Source organism: Stegostoma tigrinum, chromosome 24 (genome assembly GCF_030684315.1).
Source record: "Stegostoma tigrinum isolate sSteTig4 chromosome 24, sSteTig4.hap1, whole genome shotgun sequence".
NCBI classification, from domain to species: Eukaryota; Metazoa; Chordata; class Chondrichthyes; order Orectolobiformes; family Stegostomatidae; genus Stegostoma; species Stegostoma tigrinum.
In genome coordinates this window covers 2156974-2175503 of record NC_081377.1, presented here as the reverse complement: position 1 = coordinate 2175503, position 18530 = coordinate 2156974, and the positions used below count along the sequence as shown (strand labels likewise).

The following is an 18530-nucleotide window of genomic DNA, read 5'->3' as shown; positions in this document are numbered from 1 at the left end:
AAGCTGACGTTTCGGGCCTAGACCCTTCATCAGAGAGGGGGATGGGGAGAGGGAACTGGAATAAATAGGGAGAGAGGGGGAGGCGGACCGAAGATGGAGAGAAGATAGGTGGAGAGGAGAGTATAGGTGGGGAGGTAGGGAGGGGATAGGTCAGTCCAGGGAAGACAGACAGGTCAAGGAGGTGGGATGAGGTTAGTAGGTAGATGGGGGTGCGGCTTGGGGTGGGAGGAAGGGATGGGTGAGAGGAAGAACCGGTTAGGGAAGCAGAGACAGGTTGGACTGGTTTTGGGATGCAGTGGGTGGGCGGGAAGAGCTGGGCTGGTTGTGTGGTGCAGTGGGGGGAGGGGACGAACTGGGCTGGTTTAGGGATGCAGTAGGGGAAGGGGAGATTTTGAAACTGGTGAAGTCCACATTGATACCATATGGCTGCAGGGTTCCCAGGCAGAATATGAGTTGCTGTTCCTGCAACCTTCGGGTGGCATCATTGTGGCACTGCAGGAGGCCATGACGGACATGTCATCTAGAGAATGGGAGGGGAAGTGGAAATGGTTTGCGACTGGGAGGTGCAGTTGTTTGTTGCGAACTGTCTGCATAAAGGCAACTTGGTATATTTTATTTCTTTTTTCTTTTGTCTAATTAATTATTTTTTATTATTAAAGAAAATCTGTAGTTTATGTGCCTGTTTCATTGAAGGATGATCGTGTTAAATTAAAAAAAATCTATCAAGCCAGCTTTCATTCTGAGATCTGACATGGTAATATCTTTGTAATATCTGCTGGTGAGATCTAAGACATAATATTTAATTAGTTTTACTCTGTATCTATTACTGTGCTCTACCTCACTTGGGGGTGTTTGTTGGGGACAATGTATAAGGAGCTCTACTCCATATCCAGCCCCATATTGTACCTGTCTGTGAAGTGTTTGATGGCGACAGTGTAAACAGATCTTTACACTGTATCACACCTCAACTCCACACTGCTTTATTGAACACAAATCCAGAATGTTGGAGGAATTCAGCAGATCTGGAAGTATCTGCGGAAAGAGAAATAGACTTCATGCTTCAAATCCAGTATGACTCCACTTCAGAACTGTACTGAGTTCTGAAGACGTCATACCTGATTCAAAATGTTAACTCTGTTTCTCTCTCCACAGATGCTGCCAGGCCTGCTGAGTTTCTCCAACATTCTCTGTTTGTTTCAGATTTCCAGCATCTGCCGTATTTTGCCTTTTGCTATTATTTTGAATACTCCCAGATCAAGAGCAACAGGCTTTGATCTGATCTGTTCAAAATTGTCACCAAAGGATGTACCATTTTATTGCTTTAATTGTGTTTTCTCAGTCCCTATTTTGTTGGTTGCTCTGAGTAAAACTTGGAACTCGTAAAATGATTTTACTACATTATTTTCAAGTTTGTGCTCTTGGTATGCAATCCCTGCAATTCACTCATCAATGCTCATGTTTAAAAATAGCTCCTTTCTGATAAAGAAATCAATCTATGTGCCTGCTTCTTTCAGATGGCATTTAGCCACAGTTTCTAAGATAACAAAGTGTGGAGCTGGATGAACACAGCAGGCCAAGCAGCATCTTAGGAGCACAAAAGCTGACGTTTCAGGCCTAGACCCTTCATCAGAAAAAGATGATGAAGGGTCTAGGCCTGAAACGTCAGCTTTTGTACTCCGAAGATGCTGCTTGGCCTGCTATGTGTTCATCCAGCTCCACACTTTGTTATCTCGGATTCTCCAGCATCTGCAGAATTCCATTATCTCTCGCCACAGTTTCTGCCTGAACTGTAAAACGAATTTCCAAGTTTCAAAGATGTTGAACTGTGTCCTTTCCCGGTGTGGCATGCTGTAAGAGTGATCTTTAATGAGAGGGCAGGTGAGAACACAGCACTTCATTATACCAAGCATGATAGGACCTCACAGGGTTGAGACTGGTATAAAAAAGAAGGTAGGGGGTAGGTAATTCAAGGATTGGTTTTTAACGAGGTGAAAATTACAAGGAGTGAGACAGATGAGTGCATCCTCTTCTTGGAAACCTGCAATGCCTCCATCAGAGCTCTAGTTACCCGATATCAGTGCTGGACCAGATTGCGCCAGAGCAGGCAGTAGTAGCTTGAAACATCACTACAAATTGCCCTATTTCATGTGGTATCCTGCTGAGTGCAAATAGCAACAACTGGTATTTATATAACACTTGTAACAGCAAAATATCCGAAGATACTTTTCATAGTGCGATTATTGGAACACAATTTTACACCATGTCACCAAGGTGTAAGGCAGGTGGCCAGAGCTTGGGTCATAGATGTAGATCGTAAGCAGCTTTGTACAGGATGACTATGAGGCAGAGACAGGGAGTGGTTTTGGGTCGAGGCTGCTAAAGACAAGGATGTGAAAGGTGCTATGATTAAAACCAGAAATGAGCAAGAAAACAGAACTGAAGGCACACAAACTCTCAGAGATTGATAGAGATTTTTTAGGTACTGTAGAGATGGTGGAGGTTGCAGTGGGAGGGGTTGTGGGGCTATGAGGACGTGAAAGAGTTTTGAATTTTAAAATGAAGGTGTTGTTGGAGCCAATGTAATTCTTGGCTCACACCTATCATGTAAAAGGTCAGGCAGCATCTTCTCCCTCACCACACTGAATTCTCATACTCACCAATTTCCCAAGCTCATACAGTGCTCTGACAAGCTGCTGTCTATGTACCTGCTTATGTTGTGAGCTTAGCAAGAGCGCCTATATTTAAGTCAGGCAAAATTTTACAGAGATGAATCAGCATTGCTTGCTGGAGAAACCAGTTCTAAGTAGTGATATAATTAACTCACTTTTAGCTGCCTCTCTAGTTGGGACTATATTTATCCCTGGCTTAAACCGAAAGAACCTTATCTTTAATAGTGTACATAGTTAAATATTAAATGCAACAAATCTAGATTTTAGAATAGATTAAAATTTTGAAACTCACCAAATTCCTAAGATCACACACTGTGTCTAGTTACACCCTGTGATGAACTGCTGTCTTGACCTAACAAAGATGTCAGACATACACCAGACAGCACAGACAGGCACACTCAAACCTAATTAACACCACGTCTAATATACACATGTCAAACATACAGATACATGCTCTGAAAAATCACAAACATGTACATTATTTACCACACACACACACACATACAGACAGATATAAACCTATGAGGCGAGTATGCATTTGCAGATTTGTAACTGCGGACATATTCTATTTTGTTCAAAAAGCACACAATTTGTAGATAGTCAATGTGGTATTTTATAAATTCCTACTTTGAAAATAAATTGACTCCAAGTTGATACACAGCCAGATTCTAAACAAGGCCTCACACCTAAAATGCATTGTCTGGCCTGAGATGTTGCCTCTGGTACACTGATAAAACTTTTATTGATCTTGGGACAGTGGCTTGAAAGAAATTCTGTGATTTGCATGTTAATCCTTTCTAATTGATTAAAGATTTAACAGCCATTTTAGTTTATTCAACACATTTGCATCAGACAATTCTTTGTCTGATGCCACCTCTCTCAGTGACACCTGAAGACAGCGAGGCTCCAAAAGCTTGTGACTTCAAAGCTGTTTGACTACAACCTGGTGTCATGTGATTTTTGACCTTGACCACCCTAGTCTAACATCGGCACCTCCACATCATCATTACCCACCAAGGGATTCTTGCTGATCAAGGCAAGAACCATTGGCCAGTACAGTGGTATCGAGGTCAGTTCTAACACCTCACTGTTGGCCCCGCTGAGATCAGTAACTAACCACGGGCTGTTGTGATTCCTAGTTTGTGAGACTCAGTAATGCACTAGACATTGCACTTAGACACCAAGCCATTCAGGAGGCGAGTATTAATTATTAATATAAATAATAAGTACAACACAGAGGACAGCTTTTACTGTGTTGCTGTGAGGTCCAGCCAATAAAGAGGAACATTCTCTTTGCCAAGTATCAGCAATGTGCAGCTGGAAAAGATTCAATTGGTAGAAAGCTGCTCTGCAGAGTCCCTGTAATGTACATATGCTTGAGATGGTCAAAGTTAGCTCTTCATGGCAAATGGTTTTACTGCAGCAAACAGGAAGCCTTTGTGAATTCTTAAACCTAGGTCTGACATTTCTTCACATCCTTATCAAGCAAAACCAGAGTTGAAAGTGATCAGGTGACAGAGTGGCTTAGAGAGGTAGGGGGTGAGGTGGAGTGAGAGCTGTGGGGAGTCCCAGCACCCATGGAACACTGGCTTCTTACTGGGTTGACACCCAGGTCAAAGAGTGAGCTTGGAGAGCTGCTGTCTGTCCACAGTCTGTAGATTCATGAGAATTAATTCCAAGTTCTGCTGTCAAGTTCCCTGCGGGCAAGAGTCCACAGCACAAGAAAGCACACTGCATCAACAGCACACTGTTAATCAGGACTTTCTGAAGATGATAGAATAGGAGCAGTGAAGTGCCACAGAGTTAATCTCACCTCACAGTTCGCCCACTCCCTCAGCTCCCCCTTTCAACTCATGATAAATGCGATGCTTCTTGTGGTTTTCTTCAAGCAGGATATCTGCAGCTGAGATTTTAAGAAGAAGATAAGTCTTTGGGTAGATCCTGTGTAAGCCTCATGTTATACACAACTAACATTAACTATTAACAGAGATGGCAATGACAAGCCCATGAGTAAATACTGTGTGAAATTACTCCATGACTTTGTGAAGTACCATTTAGGTTGATGAAGCACAAGCAGATTTACTTTAGTTTCAACTGTGTTGCACTTTTACAACAATGCCTTTTACAACCTCAGATGTCCAAAAGAATGTTACAGTCAAACCTGTGATGTAAGATAAGTGGCAGCTGATTTGCACACTGGTAGCTTCCATCAAGAGCAAATGAGATAAATGACCAGATCAGATGTTTTAGTTGGTTGTGAGATAACAAAATACTTGAGGAAAAGCCATCTATTCCCTTTGAAAGTGTGGCTTGGCATCGTTTACATCCATCTGTATGGTAAAATGTACCTCTGTTTACCAGCTCTGAAACTGGGCACTTCCATGGCATGGCAGCCCCTCAGTGTGGACATCTTAAGTGTGTGGAGTAAGACTTTAACTTATAATTTTCTGACTCAGAGATGGGAGAGCTTCCATAGCTGACACCATGTCAGGCTACTGTATTCCAGGTGATGACCCAACTCGGCCAACAGGGAAAACTTGTTAACGCTCCCACGTCTGATATAGATCGTGGGAATTGTCCGTCCGTAAGACACGCGTTGAAGTTTTTTTATTTTTCTCAAGAGCAAAAAACAATTAAACTATCCATCACTTTGAGAAAAAAAACAATGGTCAGATATATATAGGTCAGATGTCAGGCAAGGCCGATCCAAATTTTCCTTTCACACTTCCCAAGGGTGAAAGTGAGTGGGTTGGAATGTATGGAAATGTAGACTAGGAACATGAGTAATAGAAGTCACAACATTTCAGTCTGTATTACTGACTTGAGGCAATTCACCGTACATATCGTGATTTTGAGGCAGAAATTGAGTTGTCACCATTGCTGTCCTGGTCAATAATTGTCCTTCAACCAAAATCATTGCAACAGATTATCTACTCACTATCACACTGCTGAATGTGGGAGCTTGCTATGTACAAATTAACTGCCATGTTTCCCATATTATTATAATAGTCGCACTTCAAAAGTACACCATTAACTGTGAAATGCTTTGGGACATCCCAAAGCTGTGAAACATTTTCTTTCACTATTTACCCAGGAGCTCTTGTTCAATGCTGAAGTAGAGTGATGGGCGCTCTTATTTATCTTCATATTCCCAGCTGGATGTTATTAAACTGGGGGTGGAAAGCGGGGTTTCAGAAGCCCTCTTGTAGTGCAGTGGTACAGTCCCTACCCCTGGACCATGAGTACTGCAGAGGTGCATGAGTAGGTTAAAAACAAAAAAAAAGCAGGATTTCATTGGCTGTGCGTCCTATCAGTTTTCTCCTGTGGATTGTACTGTCCTCCTGCACCGTTCCAGACAAAACAGGACAGTCTATAACAAATGGTACCAATTAAGTCTGAATAATTCAACCGATTAAAAATAAATCCCAGCATCCACCTCTGATATGATAATGAGTTTCACTGCAGACTGTAGTGAGCCAGGGAAAAATCTATTCAGAAAGAAAACAGACTTTGAAGTTAGAAATTGAACTAAGTTGATGAGGTTTCATCTGGTTACCTTTCCAGGCTGCTCCCTCCCTTCCCTACATTCAGATTCCTGCTGGTTCAGCAGATGTCTCCATGTGGGAAAAGGCACAGTTTGGGCATGAGTCACAAGACCCTAGAGGTTGCTGATCTTTGATGTGTCTGAGTGTTTGCCAAACTCCATATGTCCGGGAAAATGAAGCAAAATTTAACCAGATCACAGACTTCCTGAGTCCAATTGGCAGCCAATGAATAAGCAAGCTCTAGTAGTGCTGTGATAGACTCCTTGCCTCTACTGGTATGTAATAATATCTCTGAACTCTGGTTATACAATATCTATCCTCAAGTTAAATGGCTAAACAATACCTGCCAAATAGGCTCACATGGGATGGAGTTGGTGCTGCAGTGGTAAATGACACTATGTTATTTAGTAAGGGACACATGTTTAGCTGGGGTCAACAAGGTGTAGAGCCCGAAACGTCAGCCTTCCTGCTCCTCTGATGCTGCTTGGTCTGCTGTGTTCATCCAGCTCTACACCTTGTTATCTCAGATTCTCCAGCATCTGCTGTTCCTTCTATCTCTTTATCTGGGGTCGATGATTCAAGCCATGCTGTGAAAGCTGGTGGAATTCAAATTCAATTTGTAAAACTCTAAATGCAGAGGTGAACATGCGTGGAGGAAATCAGAATGAGGGAACATCACCATAAGATAGAAATAAATTCAATAAGATATTCTCTAGTCAAATAGAGATGTGTGTGGAATTGGGAACCACAGCGATTGATTTAAGGGGAAGCAAGAGAAACACAAGGGGGAGAAAGAAACAGAAAGATAGATTTACAGGGTACAAAGATGTATTGAGACTGAGTATTCAGTAAATAGCAGTAAGAACCAACTGATATACTTTTATCCTGTAAACTTGTGTAACACTATGCGTGTGGTCCAAGAATTTGTCGCTCAGTCAGAATCAGCAGAGGGAAGAAAACTGGAATAAAAAGGAATTTGCTTCTCCCTCCAAGGTGATGAAATATTATTTCACACAAAGATATTTTATTTAAATAGCTCCCTCTCCTCTCAAGTACACAGAACACACGCCAATAACCAGACTGCAGTAGCAGAGCTCCTGTTCAATCTCTGCTGTACAGATTGTCCTATCAAATATTTATAACTTCTTAGTCAGTCCACCTATTTAAAACATGCAGTATGATCCAATCATTGATATAAAAATAATATATCACCCTGAATGTCTGGACTATAGGTGCAGCCATGGTCAACAATTGGATTGGGCCACTGCACATAAGGGACTATGAGCAGACGGTGGCTCACCAAACTGTGGGGCATAATGACAAGAACTGGCTGGCATTCAAAGAGTTTTGACAACATGGTGAATGTATTAAAATGAACTGTTACTGTATCATATAAAAAAGATTTTTGGCAGGGTTTCAGAGCACAAGGTTTGCTTACATTTTGGGTGAAATGAAGCTGAGTTTGCAAGATGTTTTTGAGAAGTAAAATTAACCAAACCAAGCAGCAGCATAAGACATGTGACCAGGTATCACTGAGGGTTAGATATGGATTAAATCTACCTCAACACTGTCCCCGTCAAACACTGGCAGGATAGGTACAGCAGAAGGTTATACACAGAGTAAAGATCCTTCTACGTCGTTCCCATAAAACACTCCAACAAAAGGTATAGTACTGGGTTAGATACATGTAAAGCTCCCTCCAAACTATCCCCAACAAACACTTCCAGGATGGGGACAGCAAGAAGTTAGATACAGTGTAACGCTCCCTCTAAGTAACCCCATCAAACAGATGTAGCATGGGTTCAGATACAGAGTAAAGCCCCTTTTACACTCCGCACCAAACACTCCCAGAACAGGTACTGATTGCTGAGTAGAGCTTTTTCTATTCCTTTCGTGTGTCTCTCATGGGCATACATAGCCACCATAGCAATTCAAAACACTGCCCTTTAATACAGAGCCTCAGCAGATCCTAACAGTGCAAACTGAATCCTCCTTCCGTCGCCTGTGTATTGGTCTAGGATGGGACTCCTACCTGAACGATCTCCCGAGGTGAACTGGTTTTATTGATCTGCAGTGCAGGCTCGAGGGGCTGAATGGCCTACTCCTGCTATTTACTTGTATGTTCATACGGTACAGAGTAATCAACCTGTGGCACTAGCATTGTACTGACAGATTGGGTAGGATCTCCAAAATACAGCTCAAGATGGACAAGGGCAAAATGTTCAATCGGCAGAATCTGTGAGCTCCACTTCAAACTTGTACCTTTTTGTCTCTGAGGAAGGGCAGATCTGTCATGATGGCCCATGTGTTCTGTGTAATATTAATGTGGTCCATATGGGCCAGGGTTTGAAATTGTATTGACCAAAAGCAACCTGCTAGCCTTCAAAAGCAGAGCCCAGCCGGTGGCTCTCCCAGCAGCCTTTGATTCAGCGGCTCCATGTGGGGAAGGTAAGTTCAAAGGAACTTTTTCCAAGAATGACTGGCACAGTGGGAAATGAGATGAGCTGCGTGCCTTGCACTCACTCTGTGGGTGAAATGCAGCGATTGTGGAAATATACACAAGAATATAAGCTATGTAGCTCTATAAAGGGGGCTTCAACGTTCAGGTTCGATATATTTTCCCTGAAAATGAACCAGTCATTGTTCTTATTAGCCACTGCTAATGGAATCCCAGAATTATATAGAGACCACTCTGCCCATCCTGTCTGCACCGGCCCTATTATCTAGTCTCTTTTCCCTATATTCCAGTATTCCAGTTCTACCCAAAAAGCCATCCAATGACCTCTTAAATGCCCCATTTGAACCTGTCTCCACTACAGTTACAGGAAATTGCTTCATATGCGATGAGGAAAAGCTTTTTCACCCTTGCTTCATTTGCACATCACTTTAAACCAATTCTCACTCACATCTGCTCCTGAGACAAGGCATTCCACTCCCATACAACTCAGATGTCCTCGTTTTTCAAGGACCACTACATCCCCCGCCTCAGTGGTCGAGCCCTCGACCGTGTCTCCCATGTTTCCCACAACTCATCCCTCACACCACCTCCCCGCAATAACAACTAAAAGAGAATCCGCCTCATCCTCACGTACCACCCCACCAACCTCCGGATCCAACACATCATCCTCCAACACTTCTGCCATCTGCAATCCGACCCCACCACCAAATACATTTTTCCCTCCGCACCCTTATCTGCTTTCCAGATGGACCACGCTCTCCATGACTCCCTTGTCTGCTCCACATTCCCCTCCAGGCCCACCACACCCAGCACTTTTCCCTGCAACCACAGGAAGTGCTACACCTGCCCCTACACCTCCCCCCTCACCCCCGTCCCAGACACCAAGAAGACTTTCCACATCAAACAGATGTTCACCTGCACATCTGCTAATGTGGTATATTGCATCCGCTGTTCCTGTCGGGGCCACCTCTACATCGGGGAAACCAAGTGGAGGCTTGGGGATCACTTTGCAGAACTCCTACGCTCCGTTCGCAATAAAAAACTGCACCTCCCAGTCGCGAACCATTTCAACGCCCCCCCTCCCATTCCTCAGACGACATGTCCATCCTGGGCTGCCTGCAGTGCCACAATGATGCCACCCGAAGGTTGCAGGAACAGCACCTCATATTCCGCTTGGGAACCCTGCAGCCCAATATATCAATGTGGACTTCACAAGCTTCAAAATCTGCCCCCCCCCCCCCCCCCCCACCGCATCCCAACACCAGCCCAGCTCGTCCCCTCCTCCCTAACCTGTCCTTCCTCCCACCTATCCACTCCTCCCACTTCAAGCCCCACCCCCATCTCCTACCCACTAACCTCATCCCGCCCCCTTGACCTGTCCGTCGTCCCTGGACTGACCTATCTCCTCCCTACCTCCCCACCTACGCTCACCTTTACTGGCTTCATCCTCGCCTCTTTGACCTGTCTGCCTCTTTTCCACCAATCTTCTCCTTCATCCATCTTCTACCCACCTCCCCCTCTGCCCCTATTTCAGAATCCCGTTCCCCTCCCCCATTTCTGAAGGAGGGTGTAGGCCCGAAACATCAGCTTTCCTGCTCCCCTGATGCTGTTTGGCCCGTTGTATTCATCCAGCTCTACACCTTGTTATCTCAGATTCTCCAGCATCTGCAGTTCTTACTATCTCTCCCCACTCATTCTTGTTGCTTTTACAAGTGGAAGTAGCTTCAGCATGTCTACCTTGTGCAACCCCCTTGTGGTTCTAAAAGCCACAACCAAATCTCCTACTTCCCAATAACATGGACACTGGAAATCTGAAACAAATACAAAAGAATGCTTCAGAAACTCTGCTGGTCTGGCAGCATATGTAGAGAGCGAGAATCCATCTTTTTATTAAGTGTCTTCGGGTAAACAAGACACAAATGCTGCAAGGGTGTGGGGGAAGGGAAAAGAGAGAGAGAATGTGAGAAAAATGGATAGCAGGCATAATGTGTTTGCTCCAAGACTCCTAGACAGACATCTGCGTATTTTCCACGAAATTTATTTTAGATATTCAGCACTTGCAAGTTTATTTTTTCCCCTCTTTCTATTAGTTTGGTTCCTGTTTCAGATATAAAGCGTCTTCTGAAAAAATTATTCATTAACTCATTTAAAGAAATTCATGTTAGCAAATTAACTGTGCATTTGTCCATAACTGGGAAATGCCGTCTAAAAGCCAGTGGACACAAATGAAGAGCAATTGAAAAGGGGAAGAGACATCGTTTGGTATATGTAGAGGAGCACATTATAATGGGTTGATGCAATGATTCAGTTGTAAAGCCCCTTCATCTGGTTTAACTCTGTCTAGTCTGGACATGCTTCCAGGAGTACATGCTGGCCTTGGGCTAGGTCCAGAACCGAGAATAATCCCAAGAGCTTAAATTTTGGGTTACATTAATTTTGTTTGCGTTCCCCCTTTACAGAGGACTGAAGGATTATCTAACTGAGGTATATAAAATGTTTAAATGAATTTGATAGGGCAGTTACAGTGAAGCTATGTCCTCAATAGGAGGAATCTAGAACAAGGAGATATCATTAGAGCTCAATTATTCAGTATTTTTTCACATAAAATATCACAAAATGGCTGGAGTTCTGTCATAAAGCCATAAGGTAGTGGAGCAGAATTAGGCCATTCAGCCCATCAAACCTGCTCTATCATTCAATCATGCTGAAATGCTTCTCACCCCCACTCTTCTGCCTTCTCCTCGTTAACTCTTGATCCCCTTACTGATCAAGAACCTATCTATCACTGTCTTAAATACAGTCAATGGATTGGTATTACAATCTAAATAAAAAGCAAAAGAACGGTGGATGCTGGAAATCAGAAACAAAAACAGAAGTTGCTGGACCTGCTGTGTTTTTCTCTCAATGTTTGTTTTCGTTTGAGAGTGTTACAGACAAGGAGACTTGAGTGATAATATCTGCTTTTCCTCACCTCTCGGCTGACCACAATAAGACATATTATTGAGAAGGAGTGTTTCAAGTCTTTGAGTGCTGTGTGACATTAAGGAACAGGCACAGAACAGGCTGCCTTAGTTTAAGGCAAAAGGAAAGGTAACCATTGATATTTATGCTATGATATCCCATACTTGAGTAACTGACCATCTTTTAATGTCTAGATTAATAGGTGAAGAATTCTGTCATCATATTGAACATTACAAGTGGTAGGAGGAAAGAAAACAGAGAAATTGACATTTTTAAAGTAACTTTTCACAACCTAAGGTTATCTAAAAGTGTTTTGTAAAGCATGAAGTAGCTTTGGAGCTGTGGTAATTAGGAAACACAGCTGTAAGTGACATACAACACGTTCTTACGAGCAACAGTGTGATAATGGCCAAATCAAGTCTGTTTTTTGTGATGTAGGACTGGGGAATAAATATTGGCCAGGACTCCAGGCACATCTCCCCTGCTTATCCTCATCCATGTAAGGAGGAAGAGGGGGCTCTCAGTTCAATGTCCGATCCAAGATACAGCCCCTCCGGGCAGCTAAATGTCCTACCGGAAGGCCCCCTCGTTTATAAGAGGGCAGAATCACAGAAATATTATGGTGCAGAAGGATATTCAGTCTATCATGCCTGCTCATTTATCTAGTCCAGTTCTAACACCTCGTGTCAATCTCCTGCCTTTGTCCCATATCCCTGCACCCCATTTCTGTCCAAATAATCATCCAATGCCTCTTTGAATGCCTCACGTGAACCTGCCTCCATCACATTTCCAGGTAGATTGACTCAAACTGCTGAGCAAGATAAATTGTTGATTCCCTTTAAAAAGGAGACAAAAGCGGAACAAATGTGGCGCGGTTACTGTTAGAGTTGTTGCCTGTAGGAAGGAGGTTTCACAAAGAAACACATGTGAGTTGTTTGGTAAATACTGGAGCAGCACAAGGCATTTACTCTGTCATGTTTCTATGAGTGAGCAGGCAGCATTGATGGAATATGGGTGTGCCAACACCCCTGGAGCTCATGGTTAAGATCACAAACCTACATGATCATCCCGAGAAACTGCTTAATACAAAATCCACTTTCTCCATAACATAGAGATAACAAGGTATAGAGCTGGATGAACACAGCAGGCCAAGCAGCATCATAGGAGCAGGAAAGCTGATGTTTGGGGCCTAGACCCTTCTTCGCCATAACATTGTTGATGCAGTCAAACCAGCACGGTGGATGTGAGAAACAATTGCACTTTAGTCTCAAAGCACTGGGATCGCCGTTGAAAGTGTTTCTTGTTGTTTCCCATATGACTGGTGGAATGATAAATACATTGTCCAGATCTGCCCAGTCTCCAGAAAGTCAGATGTTCCCTAATGAAATGCATCATTTTCCCTTGGAGGTGCCATTGCCCCAGATGTCCTTACTCTATGGCCTATTTTATGGTGAGTGGCCTGACAATAGGCCGCTCATGAATCTTAACTAGAAGAGGCACTTATTTTACATAAAGAAAGGTAGTTTATTGCATGATAGCAACAGGAACGTTAACCTGTCATGTATATTTGATCAGAGGTGACACTTCTGCACCTGACAGGAATTCAGCCACACTGCCTCATTCTCCACTGCAGATTGTGTTTAACATGATCATACTGGGTGGAGCTTCATGCAGTTTCAACATTAACTCTTTCAGAACCATTATTTTACACGATACGAGAACTGGGGACAGGCTCTTGGGTAACTTTGCAATTATTCGCACTCCAACTCTCTCTGATTCTTTGAATCCCACTGATCGAGCTGATCCCCACCTCACCCTTCTGCCCTCCTAGAACTTCACGCAGACGCCAACCTACCCCCTTACCCCCTCACCTCACCCGTACTCATTCACTAACACACTGCAAAAGGTCCCAAAACATTTCAGTGTATTAGTGAAGGAAGACTTAACAGAATACAGGGATTGGCTTGATCTCTCTCGATGCACCATTGCCATGAAAATAGGCTCCAAAATCAGGTATATTCACATTTCTGAAGAAGCTGGATTCAAAAGTCTTGGCCAGAAATGCAGACCTGGTCATAAATGAAATCATCCAAATGGTATGGCAAAAGGCAGGAAAGTGGAGTTGAGGATTATCAGATCAGCTTGTTGAATGGCAGAACAGATTCAACGGGCTGAATGGCCTACTTCTGCTCCTATTGTCTAATTGTTGGGGGAGAGAGGATGGATAATCCATGGTGGCTGCACCTCCTGGAGATTCAGGCACATGACAGCAGGGGTCCTGTGTTATGCATGTCTCCTACGCCGGCCCTGAACCACTCATATTCAGTTATTCCTTGATTTTCCCCCCTTGTATTTCCATCTATCTTATACCTTTCACCCTTCTGCCCCACTGGGTTTTGTTCCATCAGGCCTCAGTGTTGAGGGAGTCTGCAACTTGGAGATTCCTCAACCTTGGCTATTGAAGAAGCAACCATGTTTTGTAAAGAGCAGAGAAATCACCAGATCACCGAGATGGCAGTCCTCAGTCAATTTACACAAACAGATTAAACTGGTCAGCCCATCTCCTTGCTGTCTGTGGGAACTTGCTGTGCAAATTAGCTCTCTCATTTCTTGCCTTACAATGGGGACTGCACTTTAAACAAGGATGCATAACAACATTCTACACAATGTTATGTAGAGTCTTGGTGAGGCCACACCTTGAGTACTGTGTACAGTTTTGGTCTCCTAGTCCGAGGAAGGACATTCTTGCTATTGAGGGAGTCCAGCGAAGGTTCACCAGACTGACTCACAGGTTGGCAGGACTGGAAATATGTGGAAAAACTGGATCGACTGGGCTTGTACTCACTGGAATTTAGAAGAATGAGGGAGGAATCTCAAAGAAATATCAAATCCTGATGGGACTGGATAGGCTAGACACAAGAAGAATGCAGTCAGAGTCTAAGGATAAGGGGTAAGCATTCAGGACTGAGAAGGGGAAGAATTTCTTCAGTCAGAGAGTTGTGAACCTGTGGAATTCTCTATCACAGGAAGCTGTTGGACACGATGTATTAGATATAGTCAAGAGGGTACTAGATGTGACCCTTGCAGCTAAAGAGATCAAAGGATAAGGAGAGGAAGCAGGAGTGGAATACTGAGACTGCATGATCAGCCATGATCATATTGAATGGTGGTACAGGCTCACGGGGCTGAACAGCCTACTCCTGCACCTATTTTCCATGTTTCTATGTTTCCGTGATAGGCAGGTCACCATCAGGGAGAGACCCCTCTCTAGTGGGTCAGCTAACCCCAGTGGTCAAGCTCTGGGAGTGCACAGGCTTGCAGCGATCAGCAATGCACAGAAAAAAAAAGTGCTTTAAAATTTATTTAAATTTAAGATTCTATGCACAGAAAACACAGGTAAGAGGGAAAATTGATCCTGATCTGTGTATTGACAACACCTCTTCATTACATGGCCTCGGGTCTCTGTTTGTAACTGTAATGGGAAACTGTACCAATTTGTTTAAAAACTGTAAAATGGATGCTATGAGCAACAAAATTAGAAACGTGTTCACAGGACAATTCTGTAAGGTCTGAGAGAACTACTGCAAAGTGGCACTAAATCATCATGCTCAGGTGGAGGAACATCTGGTGCAGATATGATGGACTGAATGGCCTCCTTCTAAGCTGAAACACTTCTGTAATTCTGTGGGTTAGAGGGAAGACGGGGTCACTGGACATGAAACATTAACCCTCTTTCTCTTTCCACAAATGCTGTCAGACCTGCTGAGTTTCTCCAACATTCTCTGCTCTTGTTTCTGCTAAATACTAAATCCATCCATCACTCCTGTGCTTACTGACCTACATTAACCTGGTAAAAGGGTGCCTCAATCTAAAAGTTCTTAACCTCATCTTCAAATCCTTCAATGACTAACTTCCTCCAGCCCCATAACCCTCTGAGATCTCTGCACTCCTCCAATTCTGGTCTCTGAGGTATCCCTCATTTCCTTCTTCTCTCCACTGAGAGCTCAACTTCAGCTGCTGAGGCCCTAAATGTTGGTAAGTCCATTCTCTGTACCTTTCCACCTCTCTACCTCCTTTATAAAGGTATTCCCCACCTGTCTTCACTTGATATGGTTCGGTGACAAATTTTGTTTGTGAATATTCCTGTGATGCATCTAGCTACATTATAGTTGCATTACAGTTGCTAGATAAATGCAAATTATTGTAATGATGCATCTATGAATCCCCCACACATGAACCTATATATAATGAGAGGTACAGTGTCACACCATGTAATATTTATTGTGTAAGTATCCCAGACTTCCAACTCCTTGAAATGCTTATGTTCCCAAAGTAACCACACTGAGATGGTGGCCTTTCAGAAACAACTTGAGGCTTGACATCCCTACAATAGCTTATGTGTCACCGTTCTCTGACAGTGCATAATACTAATGCCTGTATTATTTTTCTGCTATCCCATGAATCAACAGTCTCATTCCTGAGTGTGGAATTTTTTTTTAAAAGATTATTCGGGGGTTAGGCTGAAACAGAATTGAAATGAGACCATTTATGGTCAGCACTTAGACTGGCCCTTTAGCATTCGCCCTGCATTCTACTGAACAGGTGGTCAGAGTTTCCCAGCTAAATGGGAACAATCCTCATCAGCTATGATCTACCAAGAGGGAGCTAATCCAAAAGCTGGCTCAGGGAACTTCATACAGTTAAGCACCATAGAGGTGAGAGATCCAATCATAAGACCATAACACATAGGAACAAAAGTAAGCCATTCAACCTCTCTGATGAAGGGTCTAGGCCCAAAACGTCAGCTTTTATGCTCCTGAGATGCTGCTTGGCCTGCTGAGTTCATCCAGCTCCACACTTTGTTATCTTGGATTCTCCAGCATCTGCAGTTCCCATTATCTCTAAGCCATTCAGCCCATTGAGTCTGCTCCATCATTCAATGGGATCGCGGCTCGTCTTATAATCCTCAACTCCAGTTTCCTGCCTTTTCCCCATAACTCTCCATTCCCTTACTGACTGAAAATCTGTCCAGCTCAGACCCAAAAATATTTAATGGTCCAGCATCAATACAGAATCCCACTGATTCACCAAACTTAGGAGAAGAAATTCCTCCTCATCTCTGTCTTAAATGTGTGATGCATTACACTGAGATGATGCCCTCTGGTCCGAGACTCTTCCACAAGGGAAAGTAGCCTTTTTCCATCCACTCTGTCAGTCACCATAAGGATTTTGCATGCTTCAATCAGGTTCCCTCTCATTTGATTGTTCAATGAGTACAGACCCAACCGACTCAACCTCTCCCCCCAAAAACAAACCTTCCGTACCCAGGATCAATCGAGTGAACCTCCTCCAGTCTGCCTCTAATGCCAGGCTATCTTTTCTTAGATACAGGGCTCAAATCTGTTGATAGTATTCCATCTGTGGTCTGACTAGTGCCTTGCATAGTTTTAGCAAGACTTCCCTACTTTTATACTTCAATCCCTTTGAAATAAAAGCTTGCTCCCTTTGCTACATTATAGTTGCTACATAAGTTGAAATTGTTCTAACGATGCATCTACAAACCCCCACGTACGAATCGATTTATAACAAGAAGCTCTGTGTCAGGGGGGAAGTGGACTTTGCTGAGGCAGACAGGGCACCACAACAGGCAGTCACTCTCTGCAGGGCTGTGAATAATGAAGAATCCCTCATGGCTGCACTGTCAGAGTCTCATTGTGCAGGGAGATCTCCAGCATCCTCAGGGGTGGTTTGTAGCTGGAGTTGGCGCTGTCTTATCCCAGTGAACTTATGCTAGGAGATTGGAGGGGGATGTTGATGCTCTTCCTCTCACACCATGCCTCCAGGAACCTGACAACTCCAGCATCACTGGCAATGCCTTAACTGACCCCAAACTGGTCTATTAATGATTCTAAGATAATAAAATGTGAGGCTGGATGAACACAGCAGGCCAAGCAGCATCTCAGGAGCACAAAAGCTGACATTTCGGGCCTGGACCCTTCATCAGAGAGGGTCCAGGCCCGAAACGTCAGCTTTTGTGCTCCTGAGATGCTGCTTGGCCTGCTGTGTTCATCCAGCCTCACATTTTATTATCTTGGAATTCTCCAGCATCTGCAGTTCCCATTATCTCTGATACTATTAATGATTCTACTTGGTCAGCTGCTGGGCTGGGAGCGTCTGCTAAATTGGTCCCACCTTTGGCAAGACCATTCAGAGGTGAGGCTGCAAAGATACAAATTAGGAGCAGTAGTAGGCCATTTGGCCCTTCAGGCATGCTCTGCTCTTTGATAAATTCATGGCTGATCAATTTGTGTTCTGAATTTCACATTCCCAAACAACCCAATAACCTTCGATAACCCTGCCTACCCAGAAACCACCCACCTTTATCTTAAAAATATACAATGATGCACAAAGTCCCAAAGTCACACAACTCTCTAAAAGGAAAAAAAAATCCCCCTTATATCTGCGCTGAAGTACTGACTCCTAATTTTAAAACTGTGTTCTCTATTAGAATTCCCACAATGTGTAGACAGGCCCTTTGGCCTAACAAGTCCACACTGAACCTCAGAGCATCCCACCCAGACCTATCCCCCTAATGTATGCCTCCCTGAACACTATGGGCAATTTAGCATGGCTAACCTATCTAAATTGCACATGTGTGGACTATGGGAGGAAACCAGAGCACCAAGAGAAAACCCACACAGACACAGGGAGAACGTACAAACTCCATGCAGACAGTCGCCTGAGGCTGGAGTTGAACCCAGATCCCCAGCACTGTAAAGGAGCAGTGCTAACCACTGAGCCACTGTGCCAACCTTCCAGGTGAAGTATTCTTTCCATATCCACTTTGTGAAGAATGCTCAGGATCTTATAAATTTCAATTAGATTAAATTTTGCTCT

The 18530-nt window shown here is 43.6% G+C and overlaps 1 protein-coding gene across 10 annotated transcripts in view; it reads right to left on the bottom strand.

The window, feature by feature from the left end:
* Nucleotides 1–18530, bottom strand: part of rims3 (regulating synaptic membrane exocytosis 3) — a 194408-nt gene that overhangs the window by 137052 nt on the left and 38826 nt on the right. For 3 of the 10 annotated variants that reach the window (XM_048557711.2, XM_048557708.2, XM_048557710.2), the window contains exon 2: nucleotides 4483–4572. The exons of the other annotated variants lie outside the window; for them this stretch is intronic. The gene's annotated coding sequence lies outside the window, so the exon portion shown is untranslated. The remainder of the gene's footprint in view (nucleotides 1–4482; nucleotides 4573–18530) is intronic. 10 annotated transcript variants of the gene reach the window in all.